The sequence below is a fragment of the Protopterus annectens genome, chromosome 6.part0, assembly GCF_019279795.1.
Source record: "Protopterus annectens isolate FY-2018-M chromosome 6.part0, PAN1.0, whole genome shotgun sequence".
NCBI lineage: Eukaryota > Metazoa > Chordata > Ceratodontiformes > Protopteridae > Protopterus > Protopterus annectens.
Genome location: NC_056737.1, coordinates 1389065058 through 1389091808, shown reverse-complemented (window position 1 = coordinate 1389091808; position 26751 = coordinate 1389065058). Strand labels below are relative to the sequence as shown.

General features: G+C 37.2%; 1 protein-coding gene across 1 annotated transcript in view; it reads right to left on the bottom strand.

Moving 5' to 3' along the window:
• Positions 1-22865, bottom strand: part of MGAT5 (alpha-1,6-mannosylglycoprotein 6-beta-N-acetylglucosaminyltransferase) — a gene marked incomplete in the record, with an annotated part of 1206452 nt that extends 1183587 nt beyond the window's left edge. The window contains 1 exon segment of the mRNA XM_044074935.1: positions 22635-22865.
• Positions 22866-26751: the final 3886 nt, after the last annotated feature.

Genomic DNA, 26751 nt, shown 5'->3' with positions numbered 1-26751 from the left:
AGAAATGAACTAAAGTTAATATTCTGATCTTCATTGCTCAAGAAATCTGGACAAGAACAAAACCAAAACAAGGAAAATTAATGCTCCAATTACAACTAATACAGATTTTGCATCAAAATGTGAAGTACAAAACTCTACTGTCTGGGGTTATTTCCTGACAGTAATCCTCAGTTATTTACCATAATAATAATAATAATAATAATAATAATAATAATAATAATAATAATAATAATAAAATTGTTTATCATTATTTTGTGAAGGCAAAAATGAGGCAAAATCCAAGACATTTTGTTACATTCTAGGTGGCTGGCAGGCATGCAGGAAATGGCAGAACAATGCAATGTGGCTTTCAGACAAAATTCTTTGCAAAAACTCTTGATTTGTCAACAATCAATGACACTGACTTCACATACAGAAAATGGTTAGATAGCCATACTGGCAAACTAATGTGAAATAATGTGGGTAACAACCCAACCCAAAAAAACAAGTTGCAGAGCAAGTCTGCAAGCAAAACTGCACAGTTTATACAAAGTAACAAAGTGGTTAGCCAAAATGGCAGAGTGAAACCAGTGGTTCTAGCAGACAGACATGCCCTTGTTACACAAGAGCTGGAGGTGTGCTCAAATTAGAAAAAAAAAAAAAAAAAAAAAAGTCAAGTCAGAACTACTCAAAACACCAAATTAGGCTTCAATTAACAACTTCTGTGCAATACTACATTAACACTTTTGCCATACATCCCTTAAGATTTTGCATAAGCATAGGTGTTATGATACAGCCGAGTTCCCTGTAAGAATGCTGATTTATTAGGTTTGGAATGCAGTTTTCCCTGTTTTTCATGCACAGTCAGAAGTTGTTCCGAATCAAAGGAGTGTCTTGTGCTGGAGTTCCATAAATATGGCACGTGCAATGTACAGTAACAATTACTACTGCACTCAAGTGTAAACTAGGAATCAGGAGCTGCCCCACACCATGCAAGGTGAAACAGTGTAGGTAGATACCAAGACCTTATGTGATCCTTCAGGCTAGTGAGAATCAGTGTAGTTTCTGCAGCACAGGTATAATAGGGTCAAATCTAGTAAAGTCACTTAATATGGAGGAATTCTGCATCTGCTGAAGGCAGCATATATCCACTCACCAGCCATACGTAAAGGGAATTAAGATGTGTCAATCTGTGATGATGTGATCCTCATCAGGACTTTGCCTAAAGTGCTCCACTCCATAAATGAGCAGTCACCTGATAGTACAGGGTCAGCTGATTGAGGATCATCAAAAAATAGCGAATACAAACTGGAGCGAATACCAAAGAAAACCAAATTTAATATGAGCGCTTTCGGAAAAGACGATGCTTCTCCTTCATCAGATACATAGAAAACTAGACTTTCACGTGTTTTTATACTAAAGCGTCATCTCAATTAATTAAATTTAAACAAACATATGATACATTCATTAAAAGGGAAATATACATTAAAAGTGACTGATAAAACGCACATCATAAATAGTTATCAGAGTTTCATAAAATTATTATACTCAAACATGAAGAAATTATAAAAATGTATGCAACTAAGAAAAATTGTACACAACTATAAAAACCTAAAGGGTAATGTAAAATATTCTAAAAAAAAAAAGAAGGAAATACACCTAGGTATTTTGTATCAAAAAAGTGGAGTGGGGTCCCCGTGTGGAGGACGTTTTGCCAATTGCATCATGGCATACTGGGAGAAAATTATATTATTTAACACACTTTTCCAGGAACATGCCGCTTGGTACACTCGTTACCAAGACGACATGTTTTTATTATGGAAAGGCCCCAGTGAATTAGTCCCGGAGTTTGATAGAATCACGTCTTTAACAAACTTCCTCGAATTTACTTTTAACCTAAAAACGGATACCATTAATTTTCTTGATATCCATTTACATAAAGATCTTCTTAATGGCAGGTTTAAAAGTACTATCTATAGGAAACCAACATACTCCAATTCATTCCTCCATTTTTCTAGCTGACACCCTTATTATCAAAAAAGAGCAGTGGTTAAGGGACAAATGGTTAGACAAGCTAGAATGATTTCAGATGAGGTTGACTATTTGGAGGAATGTTATTCATTAGAGAATATGTTCCTTAATAGAGGGTATCCTAAGTCATTACTTTCTAATATCTCTGCAGAAGTAATAACTAAAAGACAACTAGGACATTTTAAACCCTTATTGTTTAGTGGCAACTCATCAAATTACTTCATATTTACAACTGAGCAAGTAAGTACTGCTAATACTAGAACAAAAAGTTTTACCACTGGCTTTTTATGTACATATAGCTTAGATCACACCCTTATTAGAAAAGTTCTTAACAAAAATTGGGCCTCAATTAAGGAAGATAGTACCTTAAATAAATTGTTAGATGATAGACCAAAAATTACTTTTAGACGAGGGGCTAATCTAAAAGCATTGTTGCATTTTCCTGCTAATCTTCCAGCCCAGAAGAACAAGAGTATGATAAAATGTGGAACAGGTCAACAATGTAGGCATTTAAACACAGCCTACCAGTTTAAAATTAGGGACAAATATTATAAAGTTCAGTGTAGATACACTTGTAACACTAAAGGAGTTGTCTACTCTGCTTGTTGCCAGGAATGTTCCGCTTTTTATATTGGTGAGACAGAAAGAAAAGATAAAGCAACGTATTTATGAACACCAATATGCTATTAGTAGGAAGGATATGACTAATGCATTAGCTAGGCATATACATGATTGCCCGGACCATCATTTTAAATTTACCATACTTAAACAAGTAGTACAGGATGAAAGAGGTGGTCCATGGCAGATCATATTAGAAATGGAAGAGCTATACTGGCAAATTAGGACTGCAGCATATGTATTTCCAGGCCTTAATGAATATATTTCAGTTAAATGTTTTCTTAAATTTCTAGTCTTGAAGAGGTAGTGATTGCATAATTTATTGTTATAAACTCTTAAGCCCTAACACCAATACAAAATACCTAGGTGTATTTCCTCCTTTTTTAGAATATTTTACATTACCCTTTAGGTTTTTATAGTTGTGTACAATTTTTCTTAGTTGCATACATTTTTATAATTTCTTCATGTTTGAATGAGTACAATAGTTTTATGAAACTCTGATAACTATTTATGATATGCATTTTATCAGTCACTTTTAAAGTATATTTCCCTTTTAATGAATGTATCATAGGTTTGTTTAAATTAAATTAATTGAGATGACGCTTTAGTATAAAAGCACATGAAAGTCTAGTTTTCTATGTATCTGATGAAGGAGAAGCATCGTCTTTTCCGAAAGCGCTCATATTAAATTTGGTTTTCTTTGGTATTCGCTCCAGTTTGTATTCGCTATTTTTTGTCTTTCTTTAGTTTGTGAAGGTTCCTAGGTTCAGTGATTGAGGATCATACTTGGATTCTGTACCAGTAATGATGCCCAGCCAGTTCTGAGAGAGACAGAGAGAGACACACACAGATAAAATGTGGCATGTGTGAACAACAACTCTGTTGCCTCACCACAGTAGACATCTCAGTAAAGTATGTGTAATATAGGCCAGTGAAATCCATACAAGAACAGGAGTGACCACCATCAAATTTCTATATCTGATCAGCTCCATGTGGCTGTCTGAAAGGGAACTCAAACTAAACTGCTCAGATGGGCAACAGCCGAAATACCAGAGCCATCATCACTTGTGAACTAAGTAGATGGAATCATCTATGGACTCTGATCAGCAATGCCCCAGGCCAATGTGACCATTTTTCAGTGACCTACTTCCAAATTACTGATTTTGTCAAATGGTTTTAGAGATTCAGAGAGTAAAACATTATCATGGGATGTTCAGGGTTATCGGCATAAGTATCTATAAAATAATTTGGTCTTTAAATAAAGACAATGCACTTTTTTTGGTAACGTTTATATTCATTACTCTGAAGAAAAATGAAAGGTAAAATAGATAAGCAAAAGTGAAACTGTTGATTAGGTATGCCCACTGAACAAAACTGTCCCTCTTCAGGGGTGAGCTGGGAGCACTGTCTGGTTAAGAAACTTGAACAACGTCAAACAGCCAAATGAAGTTGGAAGGAATCAAACAATATACCTCCGGCACACCGAGTAGCTCATTAACAGCATAGAGCTTCTCTCCCTCTCTCGAAGATGTTCAAACAAATATTTTCCATGTGTCTTGTCCTGAAAGTTATCAGTCTTTATAAAATGACCTAACAATTAAAACATGTGCATGTCTATCAGAAAAAGTGAAATATGCACAAAACATTCAAAAATGTCAGGAAATGTCACCTTTTTTCCCCTGAAAGGAAATCATTTTTGGTTCTTATTTGAGGAGCTAACATTATTAGGTTCATAGGTACTTACTGTTACTGATTTGTCAGGATCTTGCAAACCCCACCCTTACATTTCCATGGTAGTTTTTATTTAACCCTTATATTGTATGTACAAATAACTCGGATGGGAAGAGCAAGGATATGGCGAGACATTTACATGTTGCCCCTACCTATGAGAAACAAGGGTGCTCAACCAGTGGTGAACTTGCAGTAACCTAGCCATTTGCCTAAATTACATTTGAATACACTATGAGAAGTAACCAACGAAACGATGGTAATGCCAGCCTTAGAAGAAAGAATCCAGTTGTATAACTTCACAAACGTTTTTTAATCAATACAAAAATTTAAACCAAGGTGAAAACAGCAAATAATCTCTGAAACACTTAGCAGCGTTTTTCGTCCCACAAAATAGTAGAACTTCCTCAGACAGCAACCAGCCATTTTGCAAAGGGAACTTAAGTAACCTCTTCACTAATTGATTAAGTGTAAATAGTTGTAATTATACACATATTTTCATTTAAAGTAAACTCTCCTTTAAAAAGCCTGTTCAATACATTTCGTTTAACCAACTGTCCTAACTTGTTAAAAATCCATTCAGTTAACGCTTATATAAAAATACACAATTAAGTATAAACCCTAATTAATCATCAATAATTAAAAATTCCACTTTATAATACATTACATAAAAACACTAGTATGTTACTAAATATCATAGATATATACACATTTAAAAGGTGTAGTAAATCAATAATAAAATCAGTCCATCCAACTTCTTATGACTTATTTTATAAAATTTGTAAATAGTTGAAAATAATTCAAAAAGGTGTTTTTATACAAATAGTCAAGATTTTAAAAACTGCAGAATTACCGATAGACCCCTAACTAAATAATTCAAAAGAAAAACATATATTACCAGTACTTATTGTTAATTTATCAAAGTTTAATGTATTGTTGTGGTAATGTTTTTGGCTACCTCAAGAGGTTTTTTAACTTTAAAATACAGGCAAATGAACAAGCATCATTAATGCCTGGGTCTCTGCAAGCCGCAAGACGCAGTTGCCATGCCAATTCCTTTTTCTCCAGTTCTAGTTTTAAGTAATTTTCATTAACAAATCTGTTAGCTTCACTATATTTGGCAATCCCATCAATGGCCATAAAAGTGAAGCCATGACCAACATTGCTAGCACAATGCCTAGCTAAGGCATTCTCGTCCTTGCATTTTGCAATTGCATATAAATGCTCAAACTCTGTCTCGTAATAGTTAAGAGGTTATTTAAGTTCCTCTTGCAAAATGGCTGGTTGCTGTCTGAGGAAGTTCTACTATTTTGTGGGACGAAAAACGCTGCTAAGTGTTTCACAGATTATTTGCTGTTTTCACCTTGGTTTAAATTTTTGTATTGATTAAAAAACGTTTGTGAAGTTATACAACTGGATTCTTTCTTCTAAGGCTGGCATTACCATCGTTTCGTTGGTTTCAAGTTTGGTCTTTATTCTTGGTTCATTACACTATGAGAAGTACTTTGCTTCATGCAGAGTGGAAGATGGTTCCACAGAAGCAGAATTCTATATGAAAAACAGGTTAGTGGGATGGGAATGTATGCAGCATAAGGGACTAGAGATCCTTTTTGCAGTTGTTTGTACCACCACTGGACTTGCAAAAATGAATGGGTGTGACAGGCTATGGTTTGCAGAGGCTCTATACATGAGGCAGAAATAGCTTCTTAGTAGTCTAAAAGATACAGAGGAGACAGAGTGAAGGCTTTGAGATAGGCTGCATAGTTTTATGAATTACGCAGCTGATTTTGTTAGTTAATGAGGAAGAGTTGTGGTCAATCCAGTCGTGACAAGTGTTTGGATAAGTATATATTAATAGGGCTTTAAACTCATCAGCCTAATGCATGCTAAGTACAGTGGAATCATTGCATCATGGATGCTATACTTTTAGATATAAGCAATGCCATGAAAAAGTACTTACAACAGTGGGTAGATGGTAATCAAAAGGACAGTTTATGGTCAACACTGATCCTCTATCAGGGATCTTGCTGGGAACCTATTTTCAAGGGTGTGTTGTCAATGTGACAGTTACAAGGGGAGTCCTGCATGGCACAGGATGTGATTATACATTTCTTGGCATTTAATTTTAGTCCATGGCTTTAACACAAGCTATTTGTTGGAACAAGCCCTCTTGTAGGATGACAGTGCCCACTAATGATACGACTTAGATGCAGGAATATGTCAGCCAGAAAAAAAAAAAAAAGCAAAGCACGTCCATTATGAATTGAATGGCACAAAAAGCACCCAAACAGTTGTATTACACTACCAATAGCATCTAGCAAAGTAAGACTACATCTGTAACAGTTTGAAATATTCTAGCAAAACTTCTCAAAATAATGCATCACTAACGTAAAACTACAAAATGCACTTGGTGGTTCCAGGTATAAAAGGATGCACATATTTTCATGTAATGTACTTCACTGTATACAAGTCTATGTTGGGGGGGGGCAGCTTTATAGCATAAAAATGTAAAGACCACCAGCCGCCTGATTACACCACAGACAAACAGAGCTCAAGTTGGCAAGAGGGTGTTGGTGTGGGTGGCTGGCACCACCTTACCCAAGGGAGAGGGGGTTGTTAATCCAAGTCCATCCATTACCACCAAGCAAGTGCAGATTTACCTGACACCTAACAGGGCTGGACAGGGGGACACAGATCTGCTCTTACCAAACTGTTAGTGGTAACCCTCAGTGTGTGTGTAAGCAAGGATGTTTGTGTATGTCTGTAAGCATGCACATGTAAGGGAAAAGCACCATAGGCCTCAGTGGCACTACAGCTGTTTTCATATTTGCCACAAAGAGGTGGAGTTAGGACCACATAGCAGAAAATCCTCGATGGATGCCACAATGACTGCCTTTGAAGTCTGCTCTCAATCCCCAGGAGCTAGCTAAATCTTAAACTGGTGCCAACTCTGGCAGCTTAATGGGCTAGAAAACCAGCATAATGGCTGAAGGTTGGCAGGCATCAGAGAGAAAATATAATAAGATGCAATACAATGTAGTATCAATTAGGGCAACAAATGGGGAGCCAATCAGTATTCCAATGTAAACAAAAACCTTTTTTTGTTGTTTCCCCATGCAAGGATAACTCCAGAAATATACATTTTAGAAATTTAGTGCATTTACAGCAGTCTTACCAGAAGTTCTGCCAGATTACGAGTGACATTCCTGTGAAATCCTACCTACATTTGGTAGCCATGTATAAAAGGGTCTATATTAGATCACGGAATGCTTAAAAAAGAAAACGGTGATCAAAAAACTTACAATTTCTGTCAGAACAGCGATTTTTTCATAGGGGAAAAAACTAAACATTAAGTGGGGGGCTTTGCACCCCACACCCCTCCTACTATATACCAACTCAGAGACAGCACTACAGTGCCGAAAACAGCAAAGTAATGAAGTAGCCAAGCAAATTCTTTCCCAGGCAAATAATTCACTTAAAAACCGTTTCGATATTTTACCATTTCAGGCTTTTGAGTTCGACCAAGACACATTTGAAAGAATGCATCTTTGGTCTTCTAATAGGGAACCATATAAAAAAGGTACAATCATACCCATCAACTATACAGATTTTCACAGAATGTCTAGATTTGTGCCTGTTCCTCCTAAAATCTTTACTTATTCTCGCAATTAGCGAGGATTGAAGTCATTAAATAATGACAAACATTTGAGTTCAAGACTCCACATCAATTTTCAAGTTTGTAAGAGCAACATTTAAAATCTGTCCCTATTTGTCCCATCACTTTAGGCTTTGTCCACATTTTTTGCTCTAAGAGGTAAACAGATAAGGGTACAATGTCGTGTCTCTTAAAATTTTCAGGCAATGACTCCAGGATACTCCGTTGCAAAATGTACAAAAATAGTCATTCTTCCCTTAGGGATTTCAGTGCAGCTCAAAACTCAATTTGACATTCATCTGTCTCATTCAGCATGTGGGGTTTGGTGATGTCAAATATGAAGTTACAGAACTGTTGCCTTGAGAGGTAAAATACTTAGAAACAATGAAATAGAATTAGAGTACAATGGAAAATGTCAGATGTGACGGAGAGGTTAGTGGCATTTGGTACATTTTTTCAATTCCCCTTGACTTCTTATCTAAAATTTGCAATGGCAGCTCAACACCGAAAATGTTATGTCAGGTTATCAACTAAGAAAACAAAAACGTATATACAGATTGTGTGTGTGTGTAATATATATATATATATATATATATATATATATATATATATATATATATATATATATATATATATATATATACACACACACACATACACACACACACACACACACACACACACACACACCTCCTGCGGTGGTGGTGCTGGCCGGTTCGATTCTCAGCTAGAGCATCTTCTACGTGGAGACATGCGTGAATGGGCGTACCTTCGTTGAAGGTTGTGCATCAGGGCTGGTAACTCGGCATGTAGAACTCAACTACCAATTATTAGCGGACCGGAGTTCCGCTGTGGCGACCCCTAACCGGGAAAAAGCCGAAAGACACAAACATACATATATATATATATATATATATATATATATATATATATATATATATATATACACACACACACACACACACACACACACACACACACACACATATATTTTACACATACATACACACACACCTTTTTCTGGAGAAATGCAATCATTGCAGAGAAAGGAAATTACTAAAAGTAGAAAAATTTGAAATGAGAACACTTCAAAAGCCCCCACCCCCACCCCATCCCACTATTTACATATTAACTCCAAAATAACCATTTCCAAGATACTGCAATCTTCAGCTTATAAAAGGACATCCCATAAATTGCACATAATACAGCATCCATCAGCAACATCTTGCATTTAAGCCTGGCACCTGAATTTTACTTCTGAAGTAATGATATTTCAGTAAAGATGCATTCTGAATCACTGTATCAGTCTGCATCCTTTACAGAAGGTATATTCCAAATTGTAATGCAATATGACACCATGGCAGAAAAGACAGGCCATCCTTTGTAAAAGCAGCACTAAGGTTGGCAGGCTTTAGCACCACTTGGCAGCTTAAACTCCCAAAATGTCAAACACCCCTTCTCACCCTTTCATGCACCACAGTGCCTTCACTCTCCATTTCTGAGGTAATTAGTATGAAGACATCAGAAATCTGCAAACCCAAGAGCCTCAAGACCAACTATACCAGAAGCAGATGAAGGTAGGTGGGTGAGTTGGTGTGTATCAGAATATTGCTGCTCTTCTAGACCTATAACTACAATAAGAGCACGAGTTTCATATATGGTAAAAAGGGGAGTATGTTCCATAACAGGACGACAAAGTTCCAAACAAACGCTCACAGGAGCTCCTCCTTATGGGACTATACTCCTTACCTTACTATGATGTTCCTCCAAGGAAAAACCTAGACCAAGACATCAAGTCCAGTCCTGCAAGTGCCTTGCAACATACACAGTTTTAAGGCAATCCATGTCACCACTGCACATACATCCCTCCAGGGCTGCATTTCTAAAATGCTTCAGACATAGCGAGGGCTTTAAGTAAAATAAGCCCCCTATGCTGCATGCCAATTGACAGGTGTGTTTTACTGTATTCGGTTATGCTATTAAAAAATACATGCAACCATCTACCCAGGGTAATTCTTCTGAAAATATTCTGACCAGCTTTTGAATTAAGTGACAGAAAAACTGGGGGTCTTTGCAGAGAGGCTGTGTTCTTTCGACAGGGATAACCCGATGGTGCACATCCACACAATGGAGAAGATACTCTCCTCAAAAATACATGTCGATAGGGGGCTTCTGAGATTGTCAATATATCTATCAACATAAAAGTTTACGGGTATAAAAATGACTCAGTCTCTGAAAAACACCAGACATAAAGGTGACAATGAAGTGTGCATCTCATCAATCCTCCTAGCAGAAGTAACTGCTACCAGAACATGGGTCTTACAAGAAATTAATTTAAGTGTGTAGTTTTACAAGAGGGTAGGGACAAGGTCAACTCCAACACAAAGTACAGGCCCCAAGGTCCTACTGCATACCACAGGAGGTGCGAATTAAGAGAAAGACCCTTAAAAAGGCTTTGCAAAACAATTAAATAGGAGGTGTGGCCTTTATAATGACTGGATGCTATTTTAAGACAAATGCTACTGTAATATACACAAAACACTAATCAATAAATTAGAGCTAGGTATTGATGCACTCTTGATAAGATGGACAGCTGCATGACTTAGAAACAGGACTAGGAAAATAAGCATATGAGATTTGAAAGGTGAATATTTAATATAGCACACACTGACTGAAACTGCAGATTCATTTTTAAGGACCTGGGTATATGGGAGATCCAGAATCAGAAATGATGAAGCCATTGTTTGTTAGCTGCATTACACCCAAACTTGTATGGAATAACAATATGCAGACCTTATAAGAAAACAAGCATGAGTAAACTGAAAGAGTGGAGCAGAAATACACCAATGGCATACATGGATGTGAAAATCTAAGCCATTATAAAAAAACTAAAATATCTGAACTTACACAGCGTCTCATGCAGGTATTTAAGAGACCTTATCAGGTATACAGGGCATTTACAGACAACCACCTCTGGGAATATTTGGGATTATCAAAAAGTAGTACAGAATCATCAGGCAACCTATGTAGAAGATTCTATAGGAATGATAAGTGCACTAAATGGCCCTCCGAGAGAGCAGTTGATGCATGTAACAGACTACCAAATTACGTTAAAGCAAGTACTAGTTTATACATATTTTTAAGAACAGCCTGGACATTTATTATGCTAACAACCGCTTTGCTACACTGGCAAGCTAGAAGGGCATTAACCGTGCTAAAGATATATTTTTACACATTTATGTGCATCTATATACAATACATACACAGGTTTACTATGGGAATGTCAGATTAACATTGGTGGAACATTTAAAATGTTGAATCCAAAATTCCAAGTAGTAACCCACAACGAAACTGAATACATCGAATTCCACGGTTTGATGCATTAGACATACCAGTAGGTGATGTCACTCACCTCCTGCTATGCACAGTAATGTACCGTTGAACTTTACATTCAATGGTACATTAATTCTACTATTTTGTAGGAGGGCTATGCCCACTTGCACCCCCCATGTGGGGGTCTGTGCCCGCATACCCCCTGCACATTAAATATACCAACTCAAAGATCGCACTACAGTGAGGAAAATGGTAAATATCCCATTCCGCGCTGTATGGCAATCTCAATCCAAAGTGTTTTGAAGTTTCAAAACTTCGATCATATGGGTTTTGAAACTTTTTTGAAACTTCAGTAAAACAAAAGTAGGTATATATATATATATATATATATATATATATATATATATATATATATATATATATATATATATATATATATATATATATATATATATATATATATATATATATATATATATATATGTATATGTATATATATATATATATATATATATATATATATATATATATATATATATATATATATATATATATATATATATATATACACACACACATACATACACACACACACACAGGTCCACATCAGATGGACGAAAGCACACTTCAACGAAGACCACATCGCCGAGACTACTCCGCCGACAGGACGAAACCCCAACAATGGTAAGTCAATGTATTACGGAACAGGATACATTCCCGTTTCTGTAATACGCTCAAAAATCGCATCACAACATGTACAGCAGGGGGGCAAGCCCCCCTGCACCCTCCATGTGGGGGGCTGCACTTAAATATACCAACTCCAAGATCACACTACAATGGGGAATAGGAATAAATCCCAGTCTGCACTACTTACCGTTGTCGGGGATTAGTCCTTTCGGCGGAGCCATCTCAGCAATGTGATCTTCGTTGAAGTGCGCTTTTGTCCACTGACATAGACCCAGATTTTTATATATATATTATACACACACACACACACACACACACACACACACACACACACACACACAAATTTAGCATTTTAGATTAGATGCATTACATTTTGAAGTTTGAATGTATAATTTATAAAACGGGACATGATAAATACAGAGAATAAACATTACATATTGTGAATTATGATTTTGGGTGAAATGAGACATTTTTGAAGGTAACTGGAGAAGATATCAGTGCAAGGTAGAAAGAGGAGTGAGGGAGGGGTTATGTTGGGGAATGACAGGGGCATTCTCATTTGGAAGCTAGATGAGCTAGTAGCTACAACTTGAAATAGGTATGGTTAGTAAGGTTGTGTGGTAGGTGGGAGAGAGTTCCACTTTTTGGCTAAGGAGTAGGAGAGTAGTAGCTGGCCAGCAGGCCGTGTTGGTTTGTAGACCTGAAGGAGGTTTTGGTTTGTGGATCTGAGTGAGCAGTTGGGTATGTAGGGTTTAAGGCGGTAGCTAGGGATGGGCAGTCACTAGGCTTATAGATGAGCTTGTGCACTGTGGAGAGTTGCAGGTAACTTGGGTAGTTCAAGCCAATTCAGGGTGAGGAGGGAGTGACAGTGGTGAGACAAGTGTTTTTGAGCTGGTTGCAAATTTGGCGGTCTTATGGTAGCAGGATTCGTGTTTGGATCTTAGGCCAAGGGGGGGATTGGAGGGACTGAGGAAGTGGTAGTGTCTATATAGGAGACCTATCTTTTGGTAGGTTTTCCTTGACAGTGGAATGGATGTGTGTATCAAGTTCTTTATCGATGGTGATGCCAAGAAGTTTGGTGTTGGGAACGATTTCAAGAGGGGTGTTGTTTTGGCTCTGTATGGAGAAGGAGGTTTTATCAATGGAGGAGTTTTTGGTGGGGGGGGGGATCATTTGCTCGGTTTTGTTTGCGTTTAGAGCTAAATGGTTGGAATGTATCCATGTTTCTGAGAAAGCAGAGAGGGACGAGCAGATGATTGTAGAGTCATCTGCATACTGAATGAGAGAGGATTCGGGGATGGATTGGTGAAAGTTGTTTATAAATATATGTTAAAAAGTAGAGGGCCAAGAACCGAACCTTGTGGGACACCAGTGGGTGTGGAAATGAAGAGGGAGGTTGATGTTTTCCACTGGACTGCTTGTTGGTTGGACAAGTAGCTGGAAAAACAGGCTATGGTGCTGGGAGAGAGTTGTAGGGTGGAGAGTTAGGATACAAGTAGGGTGTGGGAGATGGTGTCCAAGGCCTTTAACAGATCTAGGAACAATGTGGAGATGAATTTGCCTTGGTCATGTTCGAGACTGATGGTTTCAAGAAAGGAAAGAAGGGCAGTCATAGTGCTATGGCCAGGGCGGAAGAAATGTTGGGTAGGAGAGAGGAGATTGTTTTAGGTTAGGACGTGGCATGAGTTGAGCATGGATAGAAAGAGGGGAAAGGATGGCGATAGGTCTGAAGTTGGTGGTATCAGTATTTTTACCACCTTTGTATACGGGGATGTAAGCATGTCGCCAGATAGAAGGGACGTACGATTCTTTCATGGAGCCATTTATAAAAAGAGATGGGATAGGCTATGCTGTCTGCAGATTTGTCTGAGAAAGATGGGTGGAAGATTGTCGGGTGCATTGCGATAAGGTTCGAGTTGTAGGAGAAGCTTTTTTATAGTACTTGTGGGGATGGGAGTAAGGATGAAGGATGAGGAGGGTAGGTGGTTCGGGTGGGAAGGAGGTTGACAGCTTAGCTATGCATTCTATGAAGAATGAACTGAACTGGCTGGCGATTTCAAGGTCTGAGAGGATGGGGTTTGGGCTAGGGTTTTCCTTGTTGCCAGGGTGCAAGAAAGATGAGACGGAGTCCCAGAATTTCTTTGGATTGGTTTATTGCATGGCCTGGAGATTAGAATAGTGGGCTTTGCAGTCTTTGGTTATTAGTTTTGTGGAGTTACGTAAGTGTAGGAGAGTGCTGGAGTTTTTAGGTTTTTGATACCGTTTCCATTATTTGTCCCTTTGTTGCATGGCTAGTTTAGTTTCTTTTGATTACTATGGGCAAGGATTGATTTTGATGCATTTGGTTCGGGGGGGGGGGGCTGCTGGTTAAGGAGGGTTAGGAATGAGTTGTTAAAATAAAAGAGAGACAGCATCATCTAGTGAAAGGATTTAAGGGGGACCAGTCAGTGTGCTTTAGGCATGCAGACAAAGTGAGAGGGTTGAAAGAGGAGAGGCTCCATAATTGTGCACACCTCTAAAACTAATACTTTGTTGAAGCACCTTTTGATTTAAAATTACAGCATTCAGTCTTCTTGGTAAGAGAATCTATCAGCATGGCACATTTTGACTTGGCAATATTTGCCCACTCCTCCTTGCAAAAGCGCTCCAAATCTGTCAGATTGTGAGGGCATCTCTTGTGCACAGCCCTCTTCAGGTAACCCCACCTTGGGTTTAGGTCTGGCTGGGCCATTCCTTCTTCTGGTGACACCATTCTTTTGTTGATGTGGGTGTATGCTTGGTGTCACTGTCGTGTTGAAAGTGAAATTCCTCTTCATACTCAGCTTTCTAGCAGATGTCTGAAGTTTTTGGGCCAAGTGACTAGTATTTGGAACTGTTGATTCCCTCCACCTTGACTAAAGCCCCTGTTCTAGCCGAAGAAAAGCAACCTCAAAGCATGATACTCCCACCATCATACTTCACCATGAAGGTGGTGTTCTTTTGGTGATGCAAAGCGCTGTTTTTGTACCAAATGTACCGTTTGAATTGTGGCCAAAGCGTTCAACCTTGGTTTCAGCCATAGCTCATTTTCCCACATGCTTTTGGTAGACTTGATGTATTCTTTTGCAATTTTAGCCAGGCCTGGATGTTTCTGTGTAAGAAAAGGCTTCTGTCTTGCAAACCTAACCCATAGGCCAGACATATGAAGAGTATGGAAGATTGATGTCACATGTAGTACAGAAACAGTACTTGCCAGACATTCCTGCAGCTCCATCAGTACTGCTGTAGTTCTCTTGGCAGCCTCCATGACCAGTTTGTCTGGTCATCAATTTTGAAGGGACGTCCAGTTCTTTGCAACATCACTGTTGTCCCATATTTTCTCCACTTTTTGATGACAGTCTTCACTGTGTTCCATGGTATATCCAATGCTGTGGAAATTTATTTGTACCCTTCTCCTGACTGATACCTTTCAACAATGAGATCCCTTTGATACTTTGTAAGCTCTCTGCAAACCATGGCTTTTGCTGTAGCAGGTAACTGAGTAAATGTCAAGAAAATCCTACTAGGAGAGCTAAACTTTATTTGGGGTTAAATCACAGTCTCTAAGTGATATGGCAGGCGTGTACCCAAGAAGACTGAATGTTGTAATTAAAGCAAAAGGTGCTTCAAAGTAGTAGTTTAAGGGTGTGCACATGTATGCAACCAGCTTATTGTATATTTTTTATATATTTCCCCTAACAGATTGGTTTGTTTTTCAATTGAATTGTACAGGTTATAGGTCACATTAAAAGGTGGGAAGTTTTGAAATGATTTATTGTGGTCTCATTTTTGTACATCACAAAAACCTGGCATTTTAACAGGGGTGTGTACACCTTTTATATCCACTGTATGTGTGTATGTCATACACAAACACACACACAGTTTCACTTCAGAATCTCAAACTACTGAAATATTGAATTTCAGTAGCTCGAGACCAAAGTGTCGAAAATGCACTTGCATGAAAGCGCAGAATCCCAAATGCAGAAAATGTCAAATCCGCGGTTGTGGGGGTGCGTACATGCCGTGGAATTCCCTGTTTCATGATATGCAGTGTGGTATGTGGATGTAGCTGGAGATTCAGGTAAGTGATGTTTTACTAGTGTGCGAGAGTGAGTGTGTCTGGAATTTTGAGGTGAGAGTTAGGGTAGGTAGGGAAGATTGCGAGTTTGAGTAGTGGTACTTGTACATATGTGAGCAAGGGGAGTGTAGAATGTGTAGTGGTGGTTTTTGTGCGTTTGTTTTTAGTGCAACCTCGGAGTTAGTGGTGGGGGTGCAGGAGGGCTTGCCCCCCTTCTTATATGTAGGGTCCGCGTGTGTTTTGTTGTGTGTACTTTGTTGGTTTTTAGTGTCATATGGCTATATGGCATCCATTTTAATGCATTTACAGTTTTACTTTTTATCCAAAGAAATTGTAATAACAGATTCTTGCACCATTCAGTACTAATGGAAAGTGATGTCGGCTAAAGAGATGGTTATGGTGAGACAGTGGGTGGAGTTTCACTCAATGAACAGTATGTTTAAAATCTAAGGGTCAAGAGACAAAATGTAAAAAGTTCAGTTAAAACCGATTGTGTATATATATATATATATATATATATATATATATATATATATATGTGTGTGTGTGTGTGTGTGTGTGTGCGCAAAAATGCAGTGCGACATTTACTACTTTGATTTTCATTTAAATGCACAGTGTTCATTTAAAATAAGTTCAGAAACTTGATACAGCTATCAAGTTAAATGCAACTGCTACAGCAAAGACCTTAGAAAAAGCTGTCCATTTAGTGGAGAGACAGAAACGGATTTTGCAAGCAAAAGTTATCAGTAATGACATTTTTCTTGTAAATACTGATATTGCAGCAGTGAAACACACTTCACCAGTCCCAGCAGTTAATTTTTTTTTGGCAACAGTATCCTAAATACTGGACATAAAAACACAAGATTGTAAAAGCTGGTATTAATGACCTAGTTCCAGTTGTTTCCAATAAAGCTGAACAGGTTACTGATTTAAACATAGTTAGCTTTTCAAATGCAAGGCAACCCACTATGGTTAATGACTGGGCAAGTAATGGACAAAGTTCGAGCCCAAAGCATAATCAAAGGTATGCTGTAGCTCAAGTTAATGTTGCCAGTGACATACCAGATTTTCAAAACATGTATAAAGGTTATGATAGTTCAACACAAAATCAGTTTGTGTATTTGACTTCATTCCAGGTTAAAAAGGGTTGTATGTAGACACTAAATAGTATTCTAAAAGGAAGATCCCAAAACTATGATCCACTCTGAATCAGTAATCCATGTAAGGAAAAATCTGGAGGTCCTTCAATCTTAAAGCTAAACATTACAAGAATTAAGATGATAGTAAACCTCTGAAAAGCTAATGCTAGCCCACAGGAAATTGAAATGGCTGACTATCTACCTGCCATGAACTTGTTTACCAAACCTATGCACCACAGAAGTTCCAAAATTCACGTCTAATAAAAAGCTAAACAAGTTGTCTTCTATTAAAAAGGTCATTGAATTCATATCAGTGGAAAGTGCATGCCAAGTGCTTGAGGCTATTCACACACACACACACACTTTTCCCCCACTTTGAACCCACATTTCAATGCCACACAGCACTGGACACGAGTACAAAGAGAGGTCATCTGGATGACCCCAGATTATAAATTTACTTATTTACTGACATTGGATTGCTGTGAAAGTCCGACTGGGTTCAGGTTCCAGAAACTTGAGAAACTAGTGAGTTTCTAGAAGATGACGATGTCAACAACTCCCTAGAAAGCCAAGTTAGTTAGTTTAGCAACTCACTAGTTTGTGTACATCATGTGTTTTAACTGCAACATACATTACACATTTTTCCGTTTCCCCTGCACAGACAGTCAAGTACATGGTTTACGTACAAAGCTTGCATTGTTTAAGTACCTAAAGCATAGAACACTTACTTAAATACAACTTAAACACAGTTTTGTGTCAGTTTATCTTCACATTTCTATATTTTATAAAGTTTACAAGACTATTGCTCTTAGAATTGAATCTAAGTATTAACAAAAATGAATTAAATAGATGTTTTAGTAGTTTGAACCATTTCTTACTTCTGATTGACAATTACATTTAGACAGACTAACATTTGGAATTTCTAGCATGCAAAGACCTGAAAAAGAACCAAAAGCTATTTTAGTTAAAAGATTTGAATGAATATGGTGAAAACATAATTTCAGTATTATGATTAATGTATTATAAGAGATCAATTATAGGAATGTTGAACAGCATGGCATTTTAGATTAGCTTGGATCCTTTTTATTACTCAATTTTAAAGGGAGGGAGTAGGGGGTTGGTTTTACTACAGCTGGGCTGATTTGTATTTACAGTGGAAACTTTACCACTCCCACTTCAACTGTTTTTTAAATAATTGTTCTTAAAAAATATTAACCATTAAGTCTTATGGATCCGCTCATCTGTGCTTACTAAATAAAGAAACTGCAAATTCAACATATCCTGGATTGGATTTTTTTACTTGATTTACTAAGCTTAAGAGGTTTATTTTAAGTTTTACGACAGTTAATACAAGGGAGTTTTTTTGTACAGCTATTCCACCAAGAACACCTGATGGAAAGTTTCTTACGGTGTTTGGTCTTTGGGCTAAGTGCATGACACTTGGCTTACTGAAACTTGAGGGACCCTGTGGATTTAATTTGTCTTGCAGTTAAGTAAAGATGGGAGCATCATAAAAAGAAAGAGTGGGGGAGGAGATTAGTAGTGGCAAGTGTCATTTTAGTTGTGAGAATTTTTGGTTCTGTAAAGGATCCCTAGTAGTTTTTCTTTTGCAATTTTGTATATGCAGGTTGAATGCAAGATTATCCACTATCACCCCCTAATAATTTGCTACAAGAAGTGATGGTTGCATTATCAAGAAAGAGGGCTTTAAATTTTGTTTTTTTCATGAGAGGGGGATTTGGGGGAAAAGTAGTAGTTTGGTCTTTTTAGGGTAGAGCATGAGTTGTGAGAGTTACAAAGCCATATTTCAGTGACAGTTAAAGCTTCCCAGGTAATTCTTTGGAGGTGCGCCATATTGTCGGATACACAAATCATTCTACTCTTATTTGCACATTGTAACTCGGAATGTAAAGGCACATACAGGAGTGGAGAGCTGCACAAGTAAGATTCTGACAGTGAGAGAAGAAATAACAGGAGTGTATGCTGAAACTACAAGCTGGAAGTTTCATACTAGTGTCAGAAAAGGTAGACTGAGGAGTCATTATTTTGGCAAATTCAAAGCAGCTTAAAATACTATCTTTCAATTAAAAAATTACAGTTGTCAATATTATACTTAGGAATTCCTAAACAGCAACTATGAACTCATGATTTAGTCAATGGATTTGTGCTAACACATTAAAACACAACCACTTAACCCACAGCTAAAAAAAAAACACAGACACACACATACACACACCCCAACTAGGGCAGGTAAGTTAAGATAATCAAAATTGGGATTGGCTTTCCAGTCACAGCCTCAGTCTCCAACAATGGCAGATACCTCATTGTGTAACACAGAGAATGACTACCAGACACCAGTCTACTCTACCAATTTTTTATATATATATATATATATATATATATATATATATATATATATATATATATATATACACACACACACACACACACTTAAGACTGTCAAACATGCATGCTTCTTCACCTCTTTCCAAGAGCATTCTGCCTTAAACCCCAGTTTACTCAACATTTCTTTTAACCAGCAGTCCATTTTTACCAAATGCAGCACTGTCTTTTCTATTTTATCTCATATCTTACACATTTATAATCAGACAGCTTTTACTACTCCAAACTAGCCACATTAGCAGGTGCATTCATTCTCTATCTCTTCACATAAATGTCAAAGCAGCCAGAATTACCATCTCAGTTCCTATGGCTTTTTTTTTTTTTTTTTACTTCTTACCCACTAGACAAGACTTATCATAGCAGCTGCATGCAATCCATTTTTGTCACTATCAACCAATAGAACATCTTTAACCAGAAACTCAACTACATCTTAAATAATCAAACTCTACCTTTACTTTGGTTTAACTGAAACTGGTGTTGAACAAACTATTTTTACTTAGGTTTAAAAACAGGTTTAATATCTTTCAAAGCAGTTCAAGAAGGCATTCATCTTTAAGCACAACTGTACCATCCAATAATAAGCATTTCAGATCATCTTTCATAGCTCAGTTTGATAATATTAGCCATTGTACAAAAATGAGAACCCAGGTGACTTCCCCAGGTAGTCTTAACACCTTGACTCAAACATACCCTTAAAGTTATTTCCCCACTATGGAATTCAAGTTGCATATATGGTGTACCGCTAAGGGGAGACATGTTTAACTATTTACTTAATAGAACTCTTCTCACACACCTAAACAGTAGATTGCAAAATATAATTAACTGTTAAGGAAATGCAATTCAACATGGATATTAAGAAACAATGATAGCACAGACAATACATTTCTACACACGTGTGAATCCATAAAGCATGCAAGCTTATTTATTGGTCAACATAATTTTACCTGTCCTTACCTATAGTGGTTAAAAACCTGATATAGCACTTTTCCCATATTGACAATGTTAGTACATTTAGTCTCAAGATACACCTTCTGGCAGCAACAAATCTTTATTCTCTTCACAAAGAATCCCACTTGAATATTCTAACAGATGCATTTAGTACAGCTTCCAAGTTTACAACAAATTATTTCTAGATGTGATTCTTCACTTCTTAGATTGTTTTCTTGACAGGCAACTGTTTTCCCAAAACCAGTTTTACCTTGGATATACACAATATTTTACAGATAATCTTAAGTGCTACTGTACAGAAGCATATATATATATATATATATATATATATATATATATATATATATATATATATATATATATATATATATATATATATATATACACACACACACACACACACACACACATACATACACACATAATTTGAATCTACTTTCTAAACTATGATGCATGCTACATCACAATTCTCTCTTCTCTCACACCATACTGCAACAGTTTGTCGCCAATACACTCAGCATTCAATAACAAATGCTCATTTCTCCATGATTTTCTGCTTTTGCCTCCTATCATCCCTTCCATACATTACCTCCCAACTGCACAGTGGGCAACTTGTTACCATTTCTTATTTTACCAATATACTACCCTTGTTCAAAATAAACATATTACTCTTGTTATAGACTGCAGTACCCTGACATCTGCCTGCAAGTCAGCAGATGAAAGCATTGCAACCCATTTTGGCCCTCTATAAACCAAGACAGGGGAGCAGCTCAGATTCCTTTCACAGTGTGAACTATGAATCCTGATTTGTTAGGTAAGTGGGTATTCCTCACAAAAAAAAAAAAAGCATTATACATGAAACACCTTATGTTTTCATTTATTACGATCACTTGTTTTAGAAAACTAGTGAATTAATTTAGTGGCACTCCTCTCCCAGCCAGCCAAAGTATTAGTCAAAAAAGCATATCTAAACCAATGTTGGACAGCAGCCATTTCACATACTTTATCTTTGAGAAATGAGACAGCATTGAGAAAAAAATGTTAACTGCTGTACTCTTGTTACTTATCAGCATACAGACAATATTGTTGCATTTCATTCTGTTCAAATGCACACCCATAACCTAGTTAATTATCTAAACTGAGAACTGCATCAGTCACCTGACTGAACTTACATTCATACCTCTACATTATACAAAAGTACTATAATCTGTGCTTCAAAATAAAAAGGCACACTTTTCTGAAGCATTTCTACTTTTGGTCTCTTCCGTAAAGGGTTTTGGCCCTTAAGAATAGACACTAGTTAATAAAGCGGTTACAAAAACACAACTGGAGTTTAGAAGACCAAATAAGTAAAGCTTCATGTGAAACGGTAAATAGCCACTAGTGAGAGACAACTACCTGCACGATTCAAGCTGCTGTGAGGTGCTTGAACTGCATCCCTCTGTGACAACTACCAACACAGGCTTCTTACCACTGTTTTGTACAACTTTTTTCCTTCAGGAAAAAATCTGAAACGCCCCAAAATATTCATACTAGACAGCAAATTGTATTAATTGCTGTAGCAGTTAATGGACGAAGGGTGTTGCAGGATAAATAGGTACATGGACTTCAGTCCATCACCCAACATGTAAAGCCAGTGGATCGTTGTAGGTCATACACTTTTAACGTGTATTACAGACATCACTGGCCTTTAAAAATCCAGTCATAACAAACGACCTACAGCAAATTTCTCATTTCACATCGCAACATTTCATACAAGTAATATATACCACATTATGGGAAATAAGAATTTTACTCGTATCTGTAAGCTGTTATAATTTTTAAGCACACAAGAAATAAGACAAAACATATCAGAGGCCAATGAAATATACAGTAGCATGTTTAAACCGCGCCATTCGATAACCAAGACTATAAAATACATACAACAGATATCTGGCTGGTACCGTAATGCAAGCATGTAAATACAGACCAAGCTGTGCAATGAACCACCAAGATCACACGCTACAGGCACACTTACATTAACAATGTAACAAAATGTTACCGTGCCGCATATAGGCTCGCGCCCTCCGTTGCAATGGAAGAAATGCACAAGTTAGCGTTCGTACAAATAAACCCAACAAAATACACCTTAAAGTTCGTAAATACGGGCCAATCGGTGTAATCATTGCCAAGAGCAAATGCACAGTGAGGAAAGCTTAGAGTCATCGACAGTCACCCAAGCTACCGGAAGTAGCGGAGAAAAACTAAGGAGGACCTACGTTTAGAACACTAGTCAATCGTTCCAGTAATAAGGTTCTGATAGGCTAAGATGTATAAGTATTCTAGAACTGGTATTGGTAAAGGGGATTTTCTGGGGCGACAGTAGGGTGTGGTTTCAAGAGCTCGAGCGAGACGCTCGTGCTTGCTTGATGCATTCTGGGCAGATGCCTGGTGTGTTTGTGTTGTTGTTGGATTTCACAGGACGGTTATACGTTGTTCGCTAGACACTTAACACAAAAAAGAGGTGGTCAATTCAGTAAGCACCATCTATATTGGAGATTTCCGTCTAATTACGCAAATTAAGGGCGTTAGTTGCTTTTACTGATAGATGTTTTCAGTTTTTTGACTGGGTAGGACGTACTGTCGAAACCCTCATGAACATGTTGCTTTTGTAGTTGTCTGTGGTTATAGGTAAAAAGTAGCACTATTTTCATTGGCATGCTGATCATGAATTAGTCTCGTCTTCTTCAAGACCCCTTGTGGATGTATACGAATTAATTATCTCAACACGATGCTGTAGAAGAAGCGCTTCTCTGAACTATTATTCTCTGTTCGAGTCAACGTTTCAGTTTTCATCCATTTGAGTTTGTGTTTTTTCAATATTTTATTCTGGAGCTAAAATGGACCGCTTGTGTCACGAAAAGACGCTTTATGGGTGGCATGAAATTTTAATGTACTTTGAAACTTAAAAAAAAAGTGTATTAGAAGCGACGGTTGTAGTCGAGGACCTAGCTGTATCATATTGATAAAAAAACAGGAGAGATGTTTTAATTTACTTGTTTCCCTGTACTTTCAACGAATTTTGAAGATACTTGTTGCATTTGCAAAACTTGGTATACATTTTGACTTGATTTTTATTTGTTTGACATTAGTTAACCAGGATAGTCTCGTTGGGTCAAAAGACCTGTTTTCGGCGGAGGCCCCGGGAAAAAAGCTCCGCAATATTAGAAAATTACAAGACTTAAAAGTAAACAACAATATATAAGTATACAGTGAATGCATTGTTAGTTAAACTGTGACAAACTAAATATACAGCGAGTACAGTAAGTAACACTTTAGACTTACAAGCACATTTAGTAGACATAAGTATACAGTGAGTGCATTACACGTTTATCTTAACGCTTTTCACACAATTTCAAATCTGACAAGACTTTTAACATAATACAGTGTCACTGCCTCAGTGTTAGGATATTTGCAAAACCTAGTTGGTTATCCAAACTGAGAACTGTAGCTTGCAAACTTAACCAGTCACCTGACTCTACATTTATTTTTATTTATTTTACATTTGTTGACCGGGCTAGTCCAGCTGGATATATATCCGTTTACAGTAGAGGCCCGGGGAGAAAAGCTCCAATATAGACAAAATAACAGAGAATAAAAACATTTTTTTTTTTAGTAGAATTATACAAGGTACAAGAAAGGATGACTATCACATTTAAAAAAAAAAAAAAAAAAGTACAAGTTAAAAACAAAGCAAAATCTATCCACTAAAGTTATTCAGAGATCTAGGAGTACTTAAGTATTCACCTCTCAAATTTCAGAAAGCTTCAGGTAGGGCCAGTGAGGAGACAAGAGTAAAAGAAAAATAATAAGGTGTGTTGAGCCATACTTTTAATCGGGATTGGTACAGGGACATAGCCATTGAGAAGTAAGGTGTCCTTTGATATGTCTTTTGAAGAGAGAGGTGGACTGAAGAGTCACTATTTCTTGAGGGATTAGATTCCCGTGTTTACCTATGGAATTAGAAAATAGTGCATCTCCAGCTTTGTTATTTGATTTAGTAATGGATACTAGAAACTTGTTGGCAGAACGCAGTGTGTTTAGGTTCTTATATGGAGAGATAAGTTTAGCCAGACTTGGAGTATTTTCAGGAAGTGAAGGGCTTTATGAGTTATAAGTAGTTGTTGGTAAAGTAATTGGTTATTTAGTTCTAGCCAATTTAGTTGTTTCAGGTTATAACAGTGGTGGGTTCTAAAGGGAGTTGCATTAATGAATCTTGCTATACTGTTATAACATGTGGAGAGTTTATTGATGTTCTTTTTAGAGAGTGTGGTATAAATGGTCGAAGCATAAAAGAGAGTAGAGAGCAGGTGAGTCTGTGCAATGGTTTTTCTGGCTGCTGGGGTAAGGAAAGGTTTAATTCTATAGAGTGTCCCAATTTTTTTATTCACAGCTTTGATGGTACTATTTATTTGTTCATCAAAATTGAGATTCATACCTCTGCATTGTACACAAGTACTATAATCCGTGCTTCAAAATTAAAAGGCATACTTTTCTGAATTATTTCTACTGCTGTCTCTTCCGTAAAGATTTTGGCATAGAAGAATACAACCTAGTTAATAAAACGGTTACAAAAACAACTGGCGTTGAGAAGATCAAATAAGTAAAGCTTCATGTGAAATGGTAAATGGCCACTAAAGAGAGAGAAACTACTGCACGATTTAAGCTGCTGTGAGGTGCTTGAAATACATTCCTTTGTGACAACTACCAGCACAAGCATCTACCACTGTGTTGTGCAACTTTTTTCTTCAGGAAAAAAATCTGAAATGACCCAAAATATTCATATTAGACAGCAAATGGTATTAATTGCTGTTAGGGTTGCCACCTTTTAACAAGGCCAAAGTGGGGCATGGGGGTGTGGCCAATAGGATAGGGGTATGGTCAATTTGACACTGGCCACACCCCTCACCACGACATCACCAGAGGTGTTAAAGGAGATGCAGTATTACAGTTAAAACAACATTGTGACATTACAGCATACTGAAAACTCAAACCATTTAAATGAAGTAAACTATTACTGCAAAAAACACACATTACTGAGTTGTAACCGTAAATAAACTTTAAAGGAATAAAAAAACACACTAATTAAACAGACACTTGTGTATGTAAAAAGTAAAAAAAAAAAATCATAAACCAACCATGAGTATTCAGGAAGAAAACTTAAAAAAATCTACAAACATCATACAAGCCAAGTATAAAATTAAGACTTTTTATCATCAATTAAAGCTAAAGCAAAGAAAAAATACAAAACTACATACTGTACCCTAGTACTACATACTGCACACTAGCAAATTAACGCTAAACAAAGAACACAAAATTACAAACTGCACCCTGGTACTTTATACTGCACACTAGTACACTAAATCACTTTTTTTAAAAGTGCATTTTGAATTTGATTTTATGGCTTGAAGAAGGGCCCGATTTGAAATAATATTTGAATAAAAGTAACAACATTTCATCCGGTAATTTACAGTCATCGTTAGTTCAGCTTTTAACAAGTCCACACTACATCGGTTTTGCACATCTGTCCATTTACCTTTCACCAAAGAAAATCTCCTTCTGCAAATGCATTTGAGGTCGGTATAGATAAAACCCTAGCAATTACCAGATATAGTGTAGTCAGCTCAGGCCCTCCTTTGAAAAGCTTCAGCCACTTCTCTCCTGGGGTCAAGCTTGTGTTACATAACTGTTCTAGAAAGGGCCTAATTGCCAATTAGTCCCTAAAAAGATAATCTTCATCTACATCCTGCAGACTCAGGGCAGTGGTCACATTAAGTCACTGAAAGCAAAGGGATCATTTAGAGATAATTTAGATAGTGTAAACAAGTAGCTGCTTTCAGTATAATCAAACCACTGTTCCAGGTATTTCACTGCTGTCTCCAAGAACACAATGAAGTCTATTTTCGGTTTGTTAGCAGAAGTGCTATCTAATGTGCTCATAAGTGCCCTAAGTTTCCCTCCAAAGAAAGCACCTTCAGCTCTTGCCTGCAGTTTTTGCTTCAGAGAAACCATTACACAAAAAGTTTCCATGGCAGTAAGTGCTAATTTTTCTAATGTACTTATATGTTCATTAAAATCAACAAGAACAGCACAGA